At 32.3% G+C, this 19265-nt stretch overlaps 1 protein-coding gene across 4 annotated transcripts in view; it reads left to right on the forward strand.

Moving 5' to 3' along the window:
- Positions 1 to 19265, forward strand: part of ADAM29 (ADAM metallopeptidase domain 29) — a 73912-nt gene that overhangs the window by 5758 nt on the left and 48889 nt on the right. For 2 of the 4 annotated variants that reach the window (XM_077868611.1, XM_077868610.1), the window contains exon 2: positions 8038 to 8139. The exons of 1 other annotated variant lie outside the window; for it this stretch is intronic. The gene's annotated coding sequence lies outside the window, so the exon portion shown is untranslated. Of the gene's footprint in view, positions 1 to 8037; positions 8140 to 17460; positions 17531 to 19265 lie in introns of those variants that run through there. One more of the 4 variants, XM_077868613.1, reaches the window with a different exon arrangement.

Raw genomic sequence — 19265 nt, forward strand, 5'->3', positions numbered from 1 at the left:
GAGGTTTTTTGTTTGTTTGTTTTCTGGCTTTTACATTTTTATTGTTGTCATTGTTTCTTATATTCCATATACAAGTAAGGTAATACGGTATTTACCTTTCTCTGTCTGACTTATTTCACTTAGTGTAATGCTGTCAAGGTCTATCCATGTTGTTGAAAATGGCTATATATATATATATATATATATATATATATATATATTGTTTTTCCTTTATCCATTCATCCATTGATGAACATTTAGGTTGTTTCCATATCTTGGCTATTATAAATAATGCTATAATGAACAGGTGTCTGCATATATCTTTTTGAGTTAGTGTTTTTGTTTTCTTTGGATAAAAACTCAGAAGTGGAATTGCTATATCATATGAAAATTCTATTTATTTTATTTTTTTAAGGAAACCCCACATCTTTTTCTACAGTGGCTGTATCAGTTTACATTCCTACCCACAGTGTATGAGGGTTCCCTTTTCTCCACATTCTTGCCAATAACTTTATTTCTTATCATTTTGATAAAAGCCATTATAACAGATGTGAGGTAGTATCTCATTATGGGTTCATTGCATTTCTCTGATAATTAATGATGATGAGCATTTTTTTCATGTACATGTTGGTCATCCATATGTCTTCTTTGAAAAAATGTCCATTCAGGTCTTCTGCCCATATTTTGATATGATTGTTTGTTTTGTGTTATTGAGTTGTATGAATTCTTTATATATTTTATATATTCCTTGTAAAATATATAATTTGTAAATATTTTCTTCTATTCCACAGGTTTCCTTTTGTTGATGTTTTCTTTACCTGTACAAAAGTTTTTTAGTTTGATTTAATTCCACTTGTTTATTTTTGCTTTTGTTGCCTTTGCTTTAGTTAGATCCAGAAAGATCACTCCCAATACTGATGTTAAGGAGGTTACTGCCCATGTTTTCTTCTAGGAGTTTTATGATTTTGAAACATATATCCAAGTCATTAACCCATCTCGAATTAGTTATTTGTGTATATTTAAGATAGAAGTCCAGTTTCATTCTTTTGCATGTGGCTGCCCAGTTTTCCTGACAGCATTTATTGAAGAAAGGATCCTTTTCTCATTGTATATTTGTGACTCCTTTGTCCTAAGTTAATTGCCCATATATTCATGGGTTTATTTCTGAACTCTATTCTGTTCCGTTGATCTACGTGCCTATTTGTTTTTAAGAGTTTATTTATTGAGAGAGAGAATGAACAGGAGGGGAGGGGCAGAGAGAGAGGAAGAAGCAGACTCCCTGTTGAGCTGGGAGCCTGATGCAGGACTGCATCCTAGTATCCTGGGATCATGACCTGAGACAAGGCAGATGCTTAGCTGACTGTCACTCAGGTGCCCTTTTATGTGCTCATTTTCATGCCAATTCTATACTGTTTTGATTCTATGGATTTGCGATATAGTTTGAAGCCAAAGAGTGTGATGCCTCTGGTTTTGTTCCGTTTTGAAATTGCTTTGGCTATTTGGGGTCTTTCATGGTCCATACAAATTTTAATATGATTTGCTCTATTTTTGTGAAAAATGCCATTGGAATTTTGATATTGATTATACTGAATCTGTAGATTGCTTTGGATACTATGGACATTTTAATATTAGTTCTTCCAATCTATGACAATGGAATATCTTTCCAGTCATTTGCCTTCAATTTCTTATATCAAATGTCTTATAGTTTTCAATGTATAGGTTTTCACCTCCTTAGTTACATTTATTGCTAGGTATGTCAACTTTTTGATAAAATTGTGAATGGCATAATTTTCTTAATTTATCTTTCTGACAGTTGTTTGTGTATAAAGACAGCATACTTCTGTGCATTGATTTTGTATTATACAATATTACTAAATTTATTCATTATTTCTAAAAGTTTTTTGGTGGAGCCTTTAGAGTTCTCTATAGTGCCATGTCATCTGCAAATAGTGACAGTTTTACTTTTTCCTCTCCAATTTGTTTACTTTTATTTCTTTTTCTCAATTAATTGCTCTGGCCAGGAATTCCAATACTATATTAAATAAAAGTGGCAAGAATGGGCACTCTCACTGCTGGCGTTAGAGGGAAATTTTTCATCTTTTCACTGTTGAATATAATGTTAGATGAGGGCTTGTTATCTACAGCCTTTATTGTGTTGAGATACAGTCTCCTATATACTCCACATTATTTCATTATTTATTATTCTTCATCTCAAGAATAAAGTCCACTTGATCCTTCTAATGTATTGCAGAATTGAGTTTGCTAATATTTTGTTGAATATTTTTGTATGTTCGCTCATCAGGGATATTGGCCTGTAATCTTTTTATGTGGCATTCTTAATTTTTGGAATGAGGGTAATGCTGGCTTCATAAATAAGTTTGAAAGTGTTCCCTCCTCCTCTTCCTTGTCTTTGTCTTTTTTTTTTTATTCTTCTTCTTTTTTTTCTTTTTGAAAAAGTTGAGAAAGATTAGTACTCATTTTTCTGTCAGTGTTTGGTAAAATTTCCTAGTAAATCCATCTAGTCCTGGTCCTTCATTTCTTGGGAGTTTTTGATTACTGACTTAATCTCCTTACTAGTAACTAGTCTGTTCAGATTTTATGTTTCTGCATGATTCAGTTTTGGTAGATTGTATGTTTCTAAAAATTTATGCTTTTTTATAAGTGTTCATATTTATTGGCAAATAATTATTAGTCTCTTAGGATGCTTTATATTGCTGTGGTATCACTTGTAAAGCCAAATCTTTCATTTCTAAGTTTAAGCCTCTTCACCTTTTCTTGGTGAGTCTAGCCCTTTAGACTTTGATTCTCATTGTCAATATTTATATATACTTTAAAAAAAACAGCTTTTAATTGGATTATTTATTTCTTAGGTGTTAAATTATATAAATTCTTCATATATTTTGGATACTAACTCTTTATCAGATATGTCATTTGCAAATATCTTCTCTCATTCTGTAGGTTGCCTTTATTTATTTATTTATTTATTTATTTATTTATTTATTTATTTATTTTGTAGGTTGCCTTTTAGTTTTGTTGTTTATTTCACTGTGCAGAAGCTTTTTATTTTGATGTAATCCTATTAGTTTAGCTTTGCTTTTATTTCCCTTGCCACAGGAACATATCAGGAAAATGTTGCTATGGCCAATGTCAGAAAAATTAACTGTGCTCTTTTCTAGGATTTCTATGATTTTAGGTATCACATTTTGAATTTTTTTTGTGTGTGTGTATGTTGTAAGAAAGTGGCTCAGTTTCATTCTTTTGTATGTAGTTGTCCAATTTTCCTGGCACCATTTGTTGAAGAAACTGTCTCTGTTGAAGATTAATTGACTATATAATTGTGGATTTATTTCTCCGTTTTCTATTCTATTGATAGCTTGTATAGTAAAATAACTTGAAGTCTGGAATTGTGGTACCTCCAGTTTTGCTTTACTTCTTCAAAATTGCTTTGGCTATTTGGAGTCTTTTGTGGTTCCATATAAATTTTAAGATTGTTTGTTCTAGTGCTCTGAAAAATGCTGTTGTATTTTGATAAGGATTGCATTAAATCTGTAGATTGCTTTGGTAGTATAGAAATTTTGACAATATTAGTTCTTTCAATGCATGAACATGAACTGTCTTTCCATTTCTTTGTGTCATCTTTAATTTCTTTAAAAAAAAATGCGCAGAAGGAATGAGCATACCTATCTCCAAAAAAGACATTCAGATGGCCAACAGACACATAACAAGATGCTCAACATCACTCATCATCAGGGAAATGCAAATAAAAACTACAATAAGATATCACCTCACACTTGTTGAGATGACTAAAATCAAAAACAAAAACAAAACAGTAAGTGTTGGCAAGGATATGGAAAAAAATAAATTCTCCTGTACTATTGGTGGGAATGTAAACTGGTGCAGCCACTGTGCAAAACAATATGTAGTTTCCTCAAAAAGTTAAAAATATAACTATGATTCAGCAATTATAATTTACCCTCAAAATACGAAAACACTAGTTCAAGGGATACAGGCACAACTATGTTCATGGTAGAATTATTACAATAGCCAAATTATGAAAGCAGCCCAAGTGTTCATCAATAAATGAATGGATAAAGAAGATATGGCATATATATATACATATATGATCTATATACATCTGAAGTAATTATTGATAGGTACATATTTATCACTTTTTGTTAATTGTTTTCTGGCTGTATTGGAGTTCCTCTCTGCTTCTTTCTTCTCTCTCTTCCTTTGTGCTTTGATGGCTTTCAATAGTGGTATGCTTAGATTCCTTTCATTTTTACCTCTGTGTAACTACTATAGGTTTTGCTTCATCATTATGAGGATTGTGTATAACATATTTATTACAGTCCCTTTTTATTTTAAAGATTTTATTTATTTATTTATTTATTTATTTATTTATTTATTTATTTATTAGAGAGTGTGTGTGTGAGAGAGAGATAGAGCACAAGGGAGGGAGTGGCAAATGGAGAGGGAGAAACAGACTCCATTCTGAGCTGGGGGCCTGATGAGGGCCTCCATCCCAGAACCCTGGGATCATGACCTGAACCAAAGACAGACACTTAACTGACTCACCTACCCAGATGCTCATTGTAGTCCATTTTAAGTTGATAACAATTTAAGTTTGAATGGATTCTAAAGCTCTACATTTTTACTCTCTCCAACATTTTTCAGCTTTGGATGTCACATTTTACATTTTTTATCTTGATATGCGTAACTAATCATTAACACTCTCTCTTTTACCATTAATGGTAACGAACTTCTTTAACTTTGCTTGTCTGAAAAACTCTTTGTCTTCCCCCCAATTCTGAATGATTAACTCTTCTAGGTAGAGTATTCTTGGCTGGAAGTTTTTTCTTTCAGTACTTTGAATATATTGTGCCACTCCTTCTGGCCTGTAAAGCTTCTGCTGAAAAATCTGTGGTTAGCCTTATGGGATTTCCCCTGCACATAAAAAGCTATTTTTCCCTTACTGGTTTAAGATTCCTCCCCTGTCTTTAACTTTTGACATTTGAAGTATAATATGTCTTGGTGTATATCTCTTTGGATTCAACTTATTTGGAATAATTTGGGCTTTCTGGATGGATGTCTGTTTCCTTCTTCAGCTTAGGGAATGTTTCAGCTGTTATTTCTTCAAACATGTTTTTGCCCTTTTCTTATTCTCTTCTTTGAACACCCCTATAATGTAAATATTGGTCTTCTTGATATTGTCCCATAAAGCCATAAAGTGCCTTACTCTATCTTAACTTACTTTCTTCTTTCTCTCTTTCTTCTACTCTGATTGGGAGAGTTTCACTGATATGCCTCTGCGTTCATGAATCCTTAATTCTGTTTCATCAAACCTGCTGTTGAACCCCTCTAGTGTATTTTTTTTCAGTTCAGTTATTTTAGACTGAATTCAGATCTGTGACTTCTACTTGATACTTAAAAAAATATTTTAGAGGTGCTGGGTGGCTCACTTGGTTATGGTCCAACTCTTGAATTCAACTCAGGTCAGGATCTGAGGATCATGAGATGGAGCCCCATGTTGGGCTCCATGCTCAGTGTGGAGTCTGCTTGAGATTCTCTCTCTCCCTCTACCCCTCCCCCAGTTCATGTGCTCTCTTTCTCTCAAATAAATAAATAAATAAACCTTTAAAAAATTACCCTTTAGGGTTTAATTGATGGTTTAGAGGTTATAGAGTTTTGTAGCACCTAGGTAGCTCAGTTGGTGGAACATCTAACTCTTAGTTTTGGCTCTGGCCATGATCTCTAAGTTGGGAGACTGAGCCTCATATTGAGCTTCATGCTCAGTGGGGAGTCTGCTTCTCTCTCCCTCTCCCTTTACTTCTCCCACTCCCTTTGAAATAAATAATCTTAAAAAAAAAAGAAGTTGTAGAGCTTTGCTATTTTTTGTTAAGTGCTTTCAGAATTCTTTCTCCTTATAAAAGTGGCTGATTTAAGTCAGCACAAAGTAGGTGTTTAGGGCATTATTCTTTTGCATTAAAGAGAGGACCATTTTGAATTTTAGAAATGAAATGTTTACTAATTGTTCATAAAGTGGATGACAACTGGTCAGTCCATCAAAATCCCGATATATTTTCATAGTAGCCAAAGTTATAAGCCATAAATATTAGTTGATTCTGTAGAAATAAAGAAATATTCACAGATATCAGAGATACATCTATATGACTCCTCTCTGAAAGGTCATAAATATATTATAAACCTGCATTTACTAAATAATCACCCTCTGCCTTGAAAGTTACAGAAAGCACAACTTTTATGCAGATCATTATCAAAAGAAATCAGAATGCCTTTGAGTGATTACAATCTATATTGTAACAAGGGAGCATATATCGGATTTTAAAATGGTTTATTTAGGCTGAACTTAATCTCTCTTATTTAATAAAAGTGAGTTTTTTTTAATGTGTTAAAAATAGTTTTCTGGAAGCCAATTGCTTTCTGCATAACAAACCTTTACAAATATTCATAGAATTTGAGCAGTTCTCTTTCTAGGACTCAAACTTAAGAGAACAGGCAAAATTCAAACAAAAATACAGATAAATATATTAATAAAAATATAATTTACAATAATGAAAAATTAGAAAATACTAAGTATTCAATAATGAGAAATTGGAAGTTATGGCACCCTCATACAATGAACTATTAGGAAGCCATGAATGATCTTGTTCTCCAAGAATATTTAATGATGTAGGACATGCCTATATTGTATGTTAAAAATGAAAAGAAAATGAAAGTAAAGTAAAAAAAATTACTATTTGCCAGGTGTAACAAAATTATTGTTTTAGGAAGAATTATCAGTAAGTCGAAAAAGTATTTAAAAGATGATTTGTGATAAACCAAACTTTGGTTCTTTTTTTTTTTAAGATTTTATTCATTTATTAATGAGAGACATAGAGAGAGAGGCAGAGACACAGGCAGAGGGAGAAGTAGGCTCCATGCAGGGAGCCTGATGTGGGACTCGATCCCGGGTCTCCAGGATCATGCCCTGGGCTGAAGGCGGCTCACTGCTGAGCCACCGGGGCTGCCCCAAACTTTGGTTCTAAGATCACATCACAAAGACTATTTTTGTTAGATTCTGTTTGGACAAACTTGTTATATGGAACATTTTGAGCATAAGTGGGAATTTAAATATGCACCAGATATTAGTTGGTGTTAAAAATAATAATTGATTTTGTTAGATTTAGTGTTATTTTAACTATGCAGGAAAATACTTCTTTAGAGATGCTTATGAAAGTATATGGAATGTAATATTATGGTTTCCATAATTTGCCTTAAAATAAGTTTAGGGAAAATATAGAAAATTAAAAGTCCATGTCATACATGCAAAAGTACCATATTTAAAAATAAAAAAACAAAATAATCATATAAAACAAATGAACAAACAAGTTTAAAATTTGACCATGAAAATAAAAATGATAAAAATTAGAAAGTTTTCCAAGATGGAAGGAAGTTGAAGGAAATTTCCTATTTTTTTTAATAATGAAAAATGAGTGTTTAAAGGCAGTAGATAAGAAAAGAAATGATGAAAAGAAGAGATTGAAAATAGTAGATAAAAAGTACTAATGAGGAACTAAGATGAAAGATTGGGTAGAAGATAGTAGATAGTTTCTATAGAGTAAGAAGAAGAAACAGTCTTTGAAAGCAAATCATCTGTATCTGATCTTCTGAAATGTAGAAGCGAGGATTTTGAGGTGCAGTCAGTATACAAAAGATGATTTGTTTCATACTGTGATGTGTGTATATGTACCTAATGTTCTGAGCAAATGCACAGAAATAATGGAATTACTCTCTTATATGTTATTTTTGTAAATTTCATTTCTATAGAAATCAATTACTTTATACTACTTCTCTCACAAAACCTTTGCATGTATCTGCCAGCCCAGTAAGGTATATATTTTCCTTTATGTACAGCATATGTTCATATTCCCTTTTCCCAAATATGCTGGATTTGGGAGAAAAAAAATCACAAAATGCTTACCCTAAAACATGTTGATTGTTTACATACTATACATATCTCATTTCATACCAAATGTTTTTATTTGTTGCTAACAGAGTGGTACAACCCTCCTCATCTCTCCTCCCACCTCTTCCCTATGACATCTGATTCTGTGTTGAGAAACTTTCAACAGAAGAAGTTAGTGAGATAATCACGAGGTAACATTTTATTAAATAACTTCCAAATTTTTCTTCTTCGCTTTTTCTTTTTCCAATCCTCCGACTAATTACCAATATAAATCATGCGAGGTACTTAGAAAGTGCTGTGCTTTATATCCATTGCTTTTATCTGGACTCCAGCCAGTTATACTTTTCAACTTGGTACAATTTGGGTAGAATCTAACCTAATCTCAGTGCAAGCAATAGATTGTTTCCCCAATATCTCATAATACTATTCTTGATATAATATCCATTTTTAATAGTTTCTCTATGTAAGTTCTAGAGCATGAAATAATTTATATAATTCATATGAATAGGAAGCTTATTGCAAAATCTTTAATCCAATATTGTAAATAAATACCTTTTCTGTATATTTTTGAAAATAATGCTCTCAGTTCATCAGAATTATTCTTTTGGTTTTGTTAGTAACGTTCTAAAGTACTCAAGTATTCTGTATTTAAAGAAATAAAATAGCAAAACACTATCAACTAAAAATCTGTAATGTGATTCATTTCTGGTACAGCAACTTTTAGTCAAATTATATAAAAAATAATGTAGAATTTCAATATTGTATTTTCCTGTTGATGTTTTGAATATGTTAGAATACTGAAGTCTATAGTGGTTTTCAAATAAGTACATAATGGACAGATATTTGAAGAAATAATTGAAGAAACATGTTACTCTCTTATAGTATTTAATCCATGATCTAAAATGAAATGGTGAACGATGAAATTAAAACATCAAATGGAAAGAATTCTTTTTTAACAATAAAATTATGTTTTAAAATCAATTGATTATTTACATTGCTCTTTCAAACTCTTGCCCCAGGATAATATTTTTTTCTTAAAATATATGTAAAATTTATAAAATATAATCAGAGATTACATAAGAAATATTTATCAATTTCTCCCAATTATACTTAATTTTTAAATAGAAAATGTAAGTTCAATAGAGACTGCATGTAAAATTATAGACAATTTTATGAATAGCAGATATAGAATAACATTTTGCATGTACATGTATAAATAACATTTACAGAATATTTAGTATTCCATTTTATGAGTATAATCATCAGAACCATATATCACATATATATACATGACACCTAAAATAACCTTAGTTATAATTTTAAAGTAAGCAAAGCATACACTTAAATATGATAGAGTTTTAAATTTAGATTTAAATCTAATTTGGATATGCACATAGCATGATTCTATCATTTGACAAGAAATAGCACATGATATTATATATTATAAATTATGTGATACAAATATATCTCTGTGGTTATTTTATGTGTTGAGGATTTAACAAACCTTTATTAAATAAAGGTGTCAATGTGTAGAAGGCATATTATTACCTGTCACAGTGGATATATGTGGAAATAATTCCTATTTGTGTCTCTGGGAATGCTCACCTATGGTCAAATATTAAAGAGCTTCTAAGCTACAAGAGTATAGAAGTCATGGGAAGTTTTTAGTAAAATAATTTTAATTTTCACGTGAAATTCTAAATATGCAATGAAAAGAGAAATAAATAAGTCCATTAGAGAGCCATTTTCAAACAGTTATGCTAACAATTAATCAGACCAAACTGGAATCCCTCTATTACTTATCCAACTGATAAATTAGCCTATGATTATTCTTTTTAATCATTAAGATCTTGGTTTGGCAGAAATGAACATTAAGTGTCAAAATTCCTTAAGTATTTCAAAATGTGAAGGCAATTTCAGATTCATATATAAACTTCAAATAAAAAGTGAAATGTAACTGTCACCAGGGAATATTAATAATCACAACGTAAATAAAACACAATGTTTCCTTTTAAGTCTGTTGACAGCAGTAACTAATTAGTTGAAATATCCCTACAGATCCAATTATGATCAGCTTAAGTCCTAAAAATATCATGGCAGAATTCTGGTTTTGTCTCCAACATTTTAAGATCCTGAAAATTGCCACATACAATTTTTCAACAACAAAAAAAAGTAAACAAACTGAAATAAATGACTTATTTGGGACCCATCAGAAAGTTGAAGTCACAAAACAAATTCTCATCTAAAATCTAGAGACAGGAAAATATAGTCACACTTAGGATCTGTTTACTTGGAGCAGAAGTTACTGAAGGCATAAACGTGTAGGAACATTTTCAAAGTAATTTTGATGAACTCTAGGGCTAGAGTGTAGGTTAGCATGAGAGTAAAAATCTCGTTGGGAGAGAAGTTACCTTATGAAGTTCCCTACCCTTTTGTGTGTTTTACTTCCAGGAACCCTACCAAGTTCAAATGGTGAAGAGCCAAAAGAGATATCCTCATAGCTCTGGAATGAGGCAGGGCAAAGACACCATTTTCAAATATTTCCAGAACACCCTCACAACAAGTGTCTACCTAACAAAGAAAAAGATCTGAGTAGAGCTTTATTTCACTTGGGAGAAGGACACTTAATCACCTATACCACCTCTAGCTTTCCTGTCTCATCCAAGGGGATGTGGAAGCTACAAAACACTTGTGAAGATCGCAGACTGTGGACAAAAACCCATAAAAGACTAAAATGTAATCACAAAGTTATAGAATGCTTCCTTTCTCTCATATCTTAACACTACATTAATAGGGTGCAGTGTACTAGCAGGATAGCTATGACAGCTAAAAGTTACAACTCTAAGAGTTATTAGGAAAAGCTTTAAAACAAAGGAAGCAAAAAAAAAAAAGTAAGTGAAAAGATTTGATATCTCTGATATCTACAGCTACAGCAAACATTAGACACAACCCAATTCTAAGGTAAAGTAACATAAATCTTTACACCAAAGGCCTATTTAGCTTTGTTCCTTTACCTGGTACATCATGTCTAGCTTTTAAGAAAACAATTATAACTCATCCTGAAGGCAGAAAAAACAGCCTAAAGGGATAAAGTAAGCATCAGAACTAGACTGAGAGATGACATACATTTTGGAATGATCAAACAAAATTTAAATTAAATATAAATAATATGTTAAGGGCTCCATTGGAAAAAGCAGATAACATGCAAAAATAGATGGGTAATGTAAACAGATAGACAAAAACTCTAAGAAAGAGGGAACCCTCCTGGGTGGTTCAGTGATTTAGCACCTGCCTCTGGCCCCAGGCGCGATCCTGGAGTCCCAGAATTGAGTCCCGCGTCGGGCTCCCGGCATGGAGCCTGCTTCTCCCTGTCTGTGTCTCTGCCTCTCTCTCTCTCTCTCTCGAATAAATAAATAAATAAATCTTAAAAAAAAACCTCTAAGAAAGTAGTCTTAAAATGCTAGTAGCAACAGCAATAACAAACACAACAACAAAACACTTAAAGAAATGAAGAATACCTTTGATGGGCTCATAAATAGATTGATCATAGCCAAGGAAATAATCAATGAGGTTAAAGATGTGCCACTAAAAACTTCCCAACTTAAAAAGCAAAGAGAAAAGAAGAATGAAAATAAATAGAATATGCAATAACTGTCAAACAATTACACAAATCATAACATAACAAGAATACCAGAAAAAGAAACAGAAAAACGAACAATGAGAAATATTTAAAGTAATAATCGCTGAGAATTGTCAAAAATCAATGAATATAAAAAACACAGAGCCAACCAAACACCATGTAGATAAATACCAAAAACTCTATACCTAGGCATGTCGCATTAAAACTATGGAAAATCAAGAATAAGAGAAAAACTTGAAAGAAGCCAGGGGAAAACATCTTACTTATAGAGAAATGAAGATAAGAATTACATGTAATTTTTAAAAATCAGAATCCATAAAAACAAGAATAGAATGGAATAAGATATTTAAGCTATTGGGGAAAAAATTCACCATGCAAAAATTCTATATCCAGTGAAATTATTCCTCAAACACAAATGCAGTACAAGAAATGGTAAAAAAAAGAAAAAATTTAAGGAAGAGAAGAAAAACTATATAGCTCAGAAGCTCAGATATACAAAATCAAGGAGGAGTGCTGGAAAAGGTTAAGGTAAAATGAAATACTTCCATTTCCTTTTCTTGTAATTAATCTAGATATTAATAATTTAGTAGTTAAAATAATAAAAAAAATGTATTGGGTAGTTATACCATATAGATGAGTGAAATAAATGGCAGCAAAGTTGTAAAGAAGAGAAGGGAAAATTTTAAATGCTGTTAAAATATACCTGCAATGCATGTGAAATGATCTAGCATTGCTTTAGGTAGAATTAGATTAGTTATAAGTATACAGTATAAATAATAAAGCAAGACCTAAAAAACGTTATCAAAAAAGAGTGATATGCTGAGAGAGGATAGAAAATGCAATCATAAGGGATCCCTGGGTGGTGCAGGGGTTTGGCGCCTGCCTTTGGCCCAGGGCGTGATCCTGGAGACCCGGGATCGAATCCCACATCAGGCTCCCGGTGCATGGAGCCTGCTTCTCCCTCTGCCTGTGTCTCTGCCTCTCTCTCTCTCTCTCTCTCTGTGACTATCATAAATAAAAAATAAAAAAAAATTTAAAAAAAAGAAAAAAAAAAAGAAAATGCAATCATAAAATGCTTAATTAAAACCAAAGAAGTCAGATAAAAAGGAGTAGAAAAGAAAAACAACAAAGCACAAGTGCAAAGAATACAAAAGTTACAAATATAAAAGATATTAATCCAATGATATCAATTATATACCACCTAAACACACCAATGAAAAGATAAGACTGTCAGAGTAGACAAAGCAGAATTCAGAAAAAGGAAATTTATCAAGGATGAAAATACATACTGATAAAAACTCAATTATCTCAGAAGATCTAACAGTCTTTTATATGCATACATCTAACAACAAAGTGTCAAAATATAGGAAACAAGAATGAAGAGAAATATAAGGGGAAATAGGCAACCCACTACTATAATTGGAGAGTTTAACATGCTCTCTTTTCAGTAACTGATAGATCCAGTAGGCATGATATCAGTAAGGATATAGCTGACTTGAACAAAACTCAATAAACTGGATCTAGCTGACATTTGTAGACTATTCCATCCAACAGCAGCAAAATACACATTTCTCAAGCTCATATAGAATATTCTGGGTCATAAACACAATCTAATAAATTTAAAAGAATATATAACATTCAAAATATGTTCTTAGATCACTGCATAATTGCACAGGAAATTTTTAAAAATAGAAAAATAGCTGAGAAATTCTTAATTATTTGGAGATTTTTTTTTAAAAACTTCCCACTAGCTCCAAAAAAAAAGTTTAAATATAATAAAATATGTACAGAATCTATGTGGGGAAAAAGAAAAACTCTGATGAAAGAAGTCAAGGAATATCCACATAAAAAAAAGAGATTCCATGTTTATGGATTGGAAACAATACCTTTAATATATCAGTTCTTCCCAAATTGATCTACAGACTCAGCACAATTCCCATAAAATCCAGGAAGCTTTTTTGTAGATATTGAAAAATGGATTTTAAAGTTTTAAGGAAAGGTCAAAAACTTAACCTACAACATTTGAAAAACAACAAAGTTGGAGGACCCATGCCCTCTGATTCACTTTAATGTATAGTAATAAAAACAGCATAGTATTGGTGAAAGAATATACACTTTATTGAAACAAAATAGAGATCATAGAAACAGACCCACACAAACATGTTAAACTCTCCTGATTTTTGCCAAGGTAATAAAGGCAATTCAATATAGAAAAGACCATCTTGACATGGTGCTGGAAATATTAATCATTAAAAGACAAACTTTGCAACTTCCACAACTATTTATTAAAAATGGATTATAGGCATAAATGTGAAACATGAAACTGTAACACTTTCAGAAGAAAACACAGGACAACATCTAGGTGCTTTGGCAATAAGTTTTAAGATAAAACACCAGTAACATAAAAGAAAAAGATGATATATTGGATTTCATAAAACTTATAAAGACATCTGTTCTGTAGAAGATACTATAAAGAAAATAAAAAATAGTCACGGTCCCAAAGAAAATATATGCAAAACACCTATATGATAGTAGACATAATTTAAAACATACAAATCACCCATAAAACAGCAACAATAATACATAAGACAAATTTTAAAATGGGAAAAAACTTTGAACTGACACTCCCATCAAAGAACATAGACAATTGCTGTTAAACAAACAGCAAACAGTATTATTTGTCATTAAGATTAAAATAAGATACTGCTATATAGGTCTAAGAATGGGCAAAATCCAAAAAAACCTGACACTACCAGTTGCTAGTAAAAATGTAGAGCAAGGGCAGCCCCAGTGGCGCAGCAGTTTAGTGCTGCCTTCAGCCCAGAGCCTGATCATGGAGACCTGGGATTGAGTCCCACGTCAGGCTCCTTGTATGGAGCCTGTTTCTCACTCTGCCTGTGTCTCTGCCTTTCTCTCTCTCTGTCTCTCATGAATAAATGAATAAAATCTTAAAAAAAAAATTGCAGAGCGAGAATAACTCTCATTCTTACTGGTAAAGCACAATGGTATAAATAAACACTTTGGAAAACATTTTCTAAGTTTCTTACAAAGCTAAATATAATTTTTCCATAAAATCCAGCAATCACCCTCCTGAGTATTATGCAAACAATTTGAAAATTTTTTCAGTATGTCATCACATCAATGTTTATAACAGATCTTTTTTTAATCACCAAAAACTGGAAACCACCAAAGTGACCTTCAATATGCAAGTGAAAAAACAACCTGTGGTATATCAATATAAAGGATAGCTTTCAGTAATTAAAAAAAAAAAGCAATTTATCAATGAAAAGACATAGATGAAGCTTAAGTACATACTGCTAAGTGAAAGAAGTCAATCTGGAAAGTTTACATAGTATATGATTTCATTTAAATAAGATTCTGTAAAAGACAGTGAAAAAGACAATACAAGGATTAGTGGGTGTTAGGAATTCAGGGGAAGTAGATAGTTCCTCAGTCCTTAGATATGGGCTATGCAAAATGACATATTGCCAAAGAATACAATATAAAAAAGGAGGAGGGAGTAACTTTACAGTAGAGAAATTGGACAAATGCTACCAAGTCAGCTGATCAAGGTCAATATCAATTGTGATAAATCATGTTAATAGGTACCCTTGATATAGTGTCATGAAATGGCACATTATTTTTTGTGGCCTTCCTTAGAAAAATGTATAGTTTCAGTCTAATCATGAAAAAAAAAATCAGATAAGCCTCACATCAGGGATATTCCACAAAATACCTGCCAGAACACTATGAAAGGCTTTTTTCTATCAAAAACAGTGGCACAGACAAAAGACCCTAAGAAGGCATTGGTGGCTTGTTTTCATATGGTATCCTGGATGGAATCTTGGAACTAAAAACAGACATTAGATAAAAATGTTAAAATCTGAAAAAAAACATAGACTTGGTCTAATATGTCAATATTGGTTCATTAATTGTGAAAACACACCATATAATTTAATATGTTACTTATAGGGAAAAGATGGGCATGGGAGTATATGGGAACTCTCTGCACTGTATTTGAAATTTTTTTCTGTAAATCTAAAACTTCTAAAAAAAGTTGGCATTAAAAAAACTATTAAACTATCAAAGAGATCTTACTCCTTTCATATATTCATGCTAACAAATATAGAATTGATTAAGTGGTCTTTTTTAAAGATAGGATGAAAGAAAACACCCTATAGTGTGATAGGGTAGTGATTTTATGCAGTTTTCCCTTTTCAACTACTGAATACAAATATTCTGACAGAATTTGTTTTACATTATTAAATCTGAAAGAGTTTTCATACCTCTTATACTAATGCCAAAATTAAGAAGCCAGGAAATGTATCCATTTCAAAGGAAAAAGGAAGTCCTTAACCAGTTTCTGATGCAAAGGCCTGCGCTCTGAAAAACAGAGAAACAAACCAGACGGAAGATCAAATGTTAGATGAAAATTAATGACAAAATTACTTTAAAAGACTTAGAAAAAAATCTAGAAATTCATGATGTGTATTTTCTTTTTTTCTGGCTTACTAAAAGATAAGTGAAAGCAGAGTTCCCATACACATGTTTCTACAGATATGGGATCAAACAAAGAAACACTGTCTCAAATGCTCTAAACACTCAGTTTCCCTCCAAATACATTTATTTAGAAAATTGTTTCCTGTTCAGTATACAAGAAAGCATATTTTATTGTTAAAAAGAATAATCTGGAAATGAGAAACCACTTGTTGTAATTAAAAATAATAATAACTATTATTTATTAAATACATAGAGTATGATAGGTATTGCCCTAAATAGTAAAGCCGGATTATCTCATTTAACCATCAAAACCTTAATAGGGAGTACACATTACTATTTTATTTCATTTCCATTTTACAAAAAAAAGAAACCAAACGTATGATCATTTACTCACATATCTAGTAAGTATAAGTGCTGAGATTTGAACTCAGGAATAATGCTTCAGACTGACATCTACTTTGCTCCCTAGTCATAAATGAACAAGAATATTTAGCCTACAGAGAAACTTTTCCTCAGTCCAGGAGCATAGAACATTTGTAAATATCTCTGCATCCACCTAAATATATAAAGCAAATTTTAACAGACCTAAAGATAGAAAAAAAACAGCAAAGAATAAGAGTTGGAATTATTAAGGTGTAAAATTGAGAAACCTTTAATAGACGCACTAAGAAAAAAGAGAGAATGTAAATAAAATCAGAAATGAGATAGGAAATGTTACAGCTGATACCGCAGAAATGCAAAAGATTGTAAGAGGCTATAATAAACAATTATACACTAACAAGTTGGACAATTTAGAAGAAATGGATAAATTCTCAGAAATATGCACTCTACCAAGACTCAGTCGTGAAGAAACAGGAAACCTGAATATACCAATATTAGTAAGGAGATTGAATCAGGAACCAAAAACCTCCCAACAGGGGCGCCTAGGTTATTCAGTTGGTTGAGTGTCCGACTCTTGATTCGGCTCAAATCATGATCTCAGAATCATGAGATCAAGCCCAGCCTCAGATTCTATGCTCAGTGCTCAGTACAGAGGCTGCTTGCTATTCCCTCTCCCTCTGCTCCTTTCCCAGCTTTCTAGAAAGAAAAAAGAAAGAAAGAAAGAAAGAAAGAAAGAAAGAAAGAAAGAAAGAAAGAAAGAAAGAAAGAAAAGAAAGAAGAAAAAGAAAAGAAAGAAAGAAAGAAAGAAAGAAAGAAAGAAAGAGAAAGAAAGAAGAAAGAAAAAGAAAAAGAAAGAAAGAGAGAGAAAGAAAGAAAGAAAGAAAGAAGAAAAAGAAGAAAGAAAGAAAGAAAGAAAGGAAGAAAGGAAGAAAGAAAGAAAGAAGAAAGAAAGAAAGAAAGGAAGAAAGGAAGAAAGAAAGAAAGAAAGAAAGAAAGAAAGAAAGAAGAAAGAAAGATCTTAAAAACAAAACAAAACAACCTCCCAACAAACAAAAGTGCAGGTACTGATCACTTTACTGATAAAATCTACCAAAAATTTAGAGTTAATAGCAATATTTCTCAAACCCTTCCAACAAATAAAAAGGAATATATCGCATGTAAATGACCCAAACACTCCAGAGATTTTCAGATTGGATGAAAGAACAAGACCAAATTATATATGAGCTTCAGGAAGCTTACTTTAAATATACCCAAAGATACTCTAAAGTTTTAGGAACACCTGGGTGGCTCAGTGGTTGAGCATCTGCCTTCAGTTCAGGGCATGATCCCAGAGTCCCGGGATTGAGTTCCACATTGGGCTCCCCACAGGAAGCCTGCTTGTCCCTCTGCCTATATTTCTGCCTCTGTGTGTGTGTGTCTCTCATGAATAAATAAATAAAATATTTAAAAAAACACACAACTATATTACAAAGCTATAGATTTCAAAACAGTATGGTATTGTCATAAACATAGACACATAGATCAATGGAACATAATAGAGACCAGAAATATGTCCATCCATATATGCTAAATTAATTTACGACAAAGATCCCAAGAATACAATGGGGAAAGGATAGTCTATTTAATAAACAGTGCTGGGAAAACTGGGCAGCCGCATGCAAAATAATGAAACTGGACCACTATCTTATACCATACACAAAAATGAACTCAATTTGATTTGAATTCTTAAAGATTAAAGAAAGATAAAAGATTTGAATGTAAAATTTGAAACCAGACAACTCCTAGAAGAAATTCTAGATAGTAGGCTCCTAGACATTGGTCTTGGCAGTGATACTTTCAGAGTTTGACATTAAAAGCCAAGGCAACAAAAGAAGAATAAAAAAATGGGACTACATCAAAACAAATAGCAAAATAAACCAACAAAATGAAAAGACCACCTACTGAAAGGGATAAAATATTTATAAATCATATCTGATAATGGGATAATATATGAAATATAGAAAGAATTATATAATTCAGTGAAAAAATCCAAATAATCCAATTAAAAAATGAGCAGAGGAACTGAATAGCTATTTTCCCAAAGAAGACATACAGATGAGTAACAAGTACTTGACAAAGTGCTCAACATCAGAAATCTTAAAGGAACTATATAGCTGCTGCCTGAGGACTGCCTTCTAATTAGCCTTCATCTACCTGGCTGCTGATTGGGATCTTCCTGGAAGCCTGAAAAAAGGTAATGGTCACTTCCCCCAGAGTCTTCCTCCATCTTCTTCCAACAATAAAACAAAGCCACCAGCTTTCCCTGGAAAGATGTCCACACATCTAGCACCCCAACTTGGCTGCCACTCAAAGGACAGGCTTCCAAATAAACGAACTCCCTCACAACTCCCATAGGACTATAGTAAACAGAGAAGCAGTTTTTAAGTGGGTATATGTATATTCCCCACAAATAAACACTGAGCTCAGAGAAGAAGAAAGACAAAAACACTCATCTCCCAGTTTCTTTCAGAAAGAGACACGATGCATACATTTTCATCTGTTGCCTGTGGTTCTGGCTTCTAATTAGCCTACATGGGAGAGAGGCTTACTGGGATCCTCCTAGGAACATGAAAGAGCTAGTGGGCACATTCAAACCAAGTTTCCAGCTTTTTCCTAGAAGAAGGTTTTGTTGGTGTTGTTTTGTTTTAAATCTAGCACCCAACCGTTAGGGCTTCCAAACAAGAAACTGGTTCCTGAGTCACCTAGTTCTGGGAGCTAATGAGGTTTGACTTTTGTGAATTCTTTAGGACTACACAT

Source organism: Canis aureus, chromosome 24, assembly GCF_053574225.1.
Source record: "Canis aureus isolate CA01 chromosome 24, VMU_Caureus_v.1.0, whole genome shotgun sequence".
In the NCBI taxonomy this organism is placed as follows: Eukaryota; Metazoa; Chordata; class Mammalia; order Carnivora; family Canidae; genus Canis; species Canis aureus.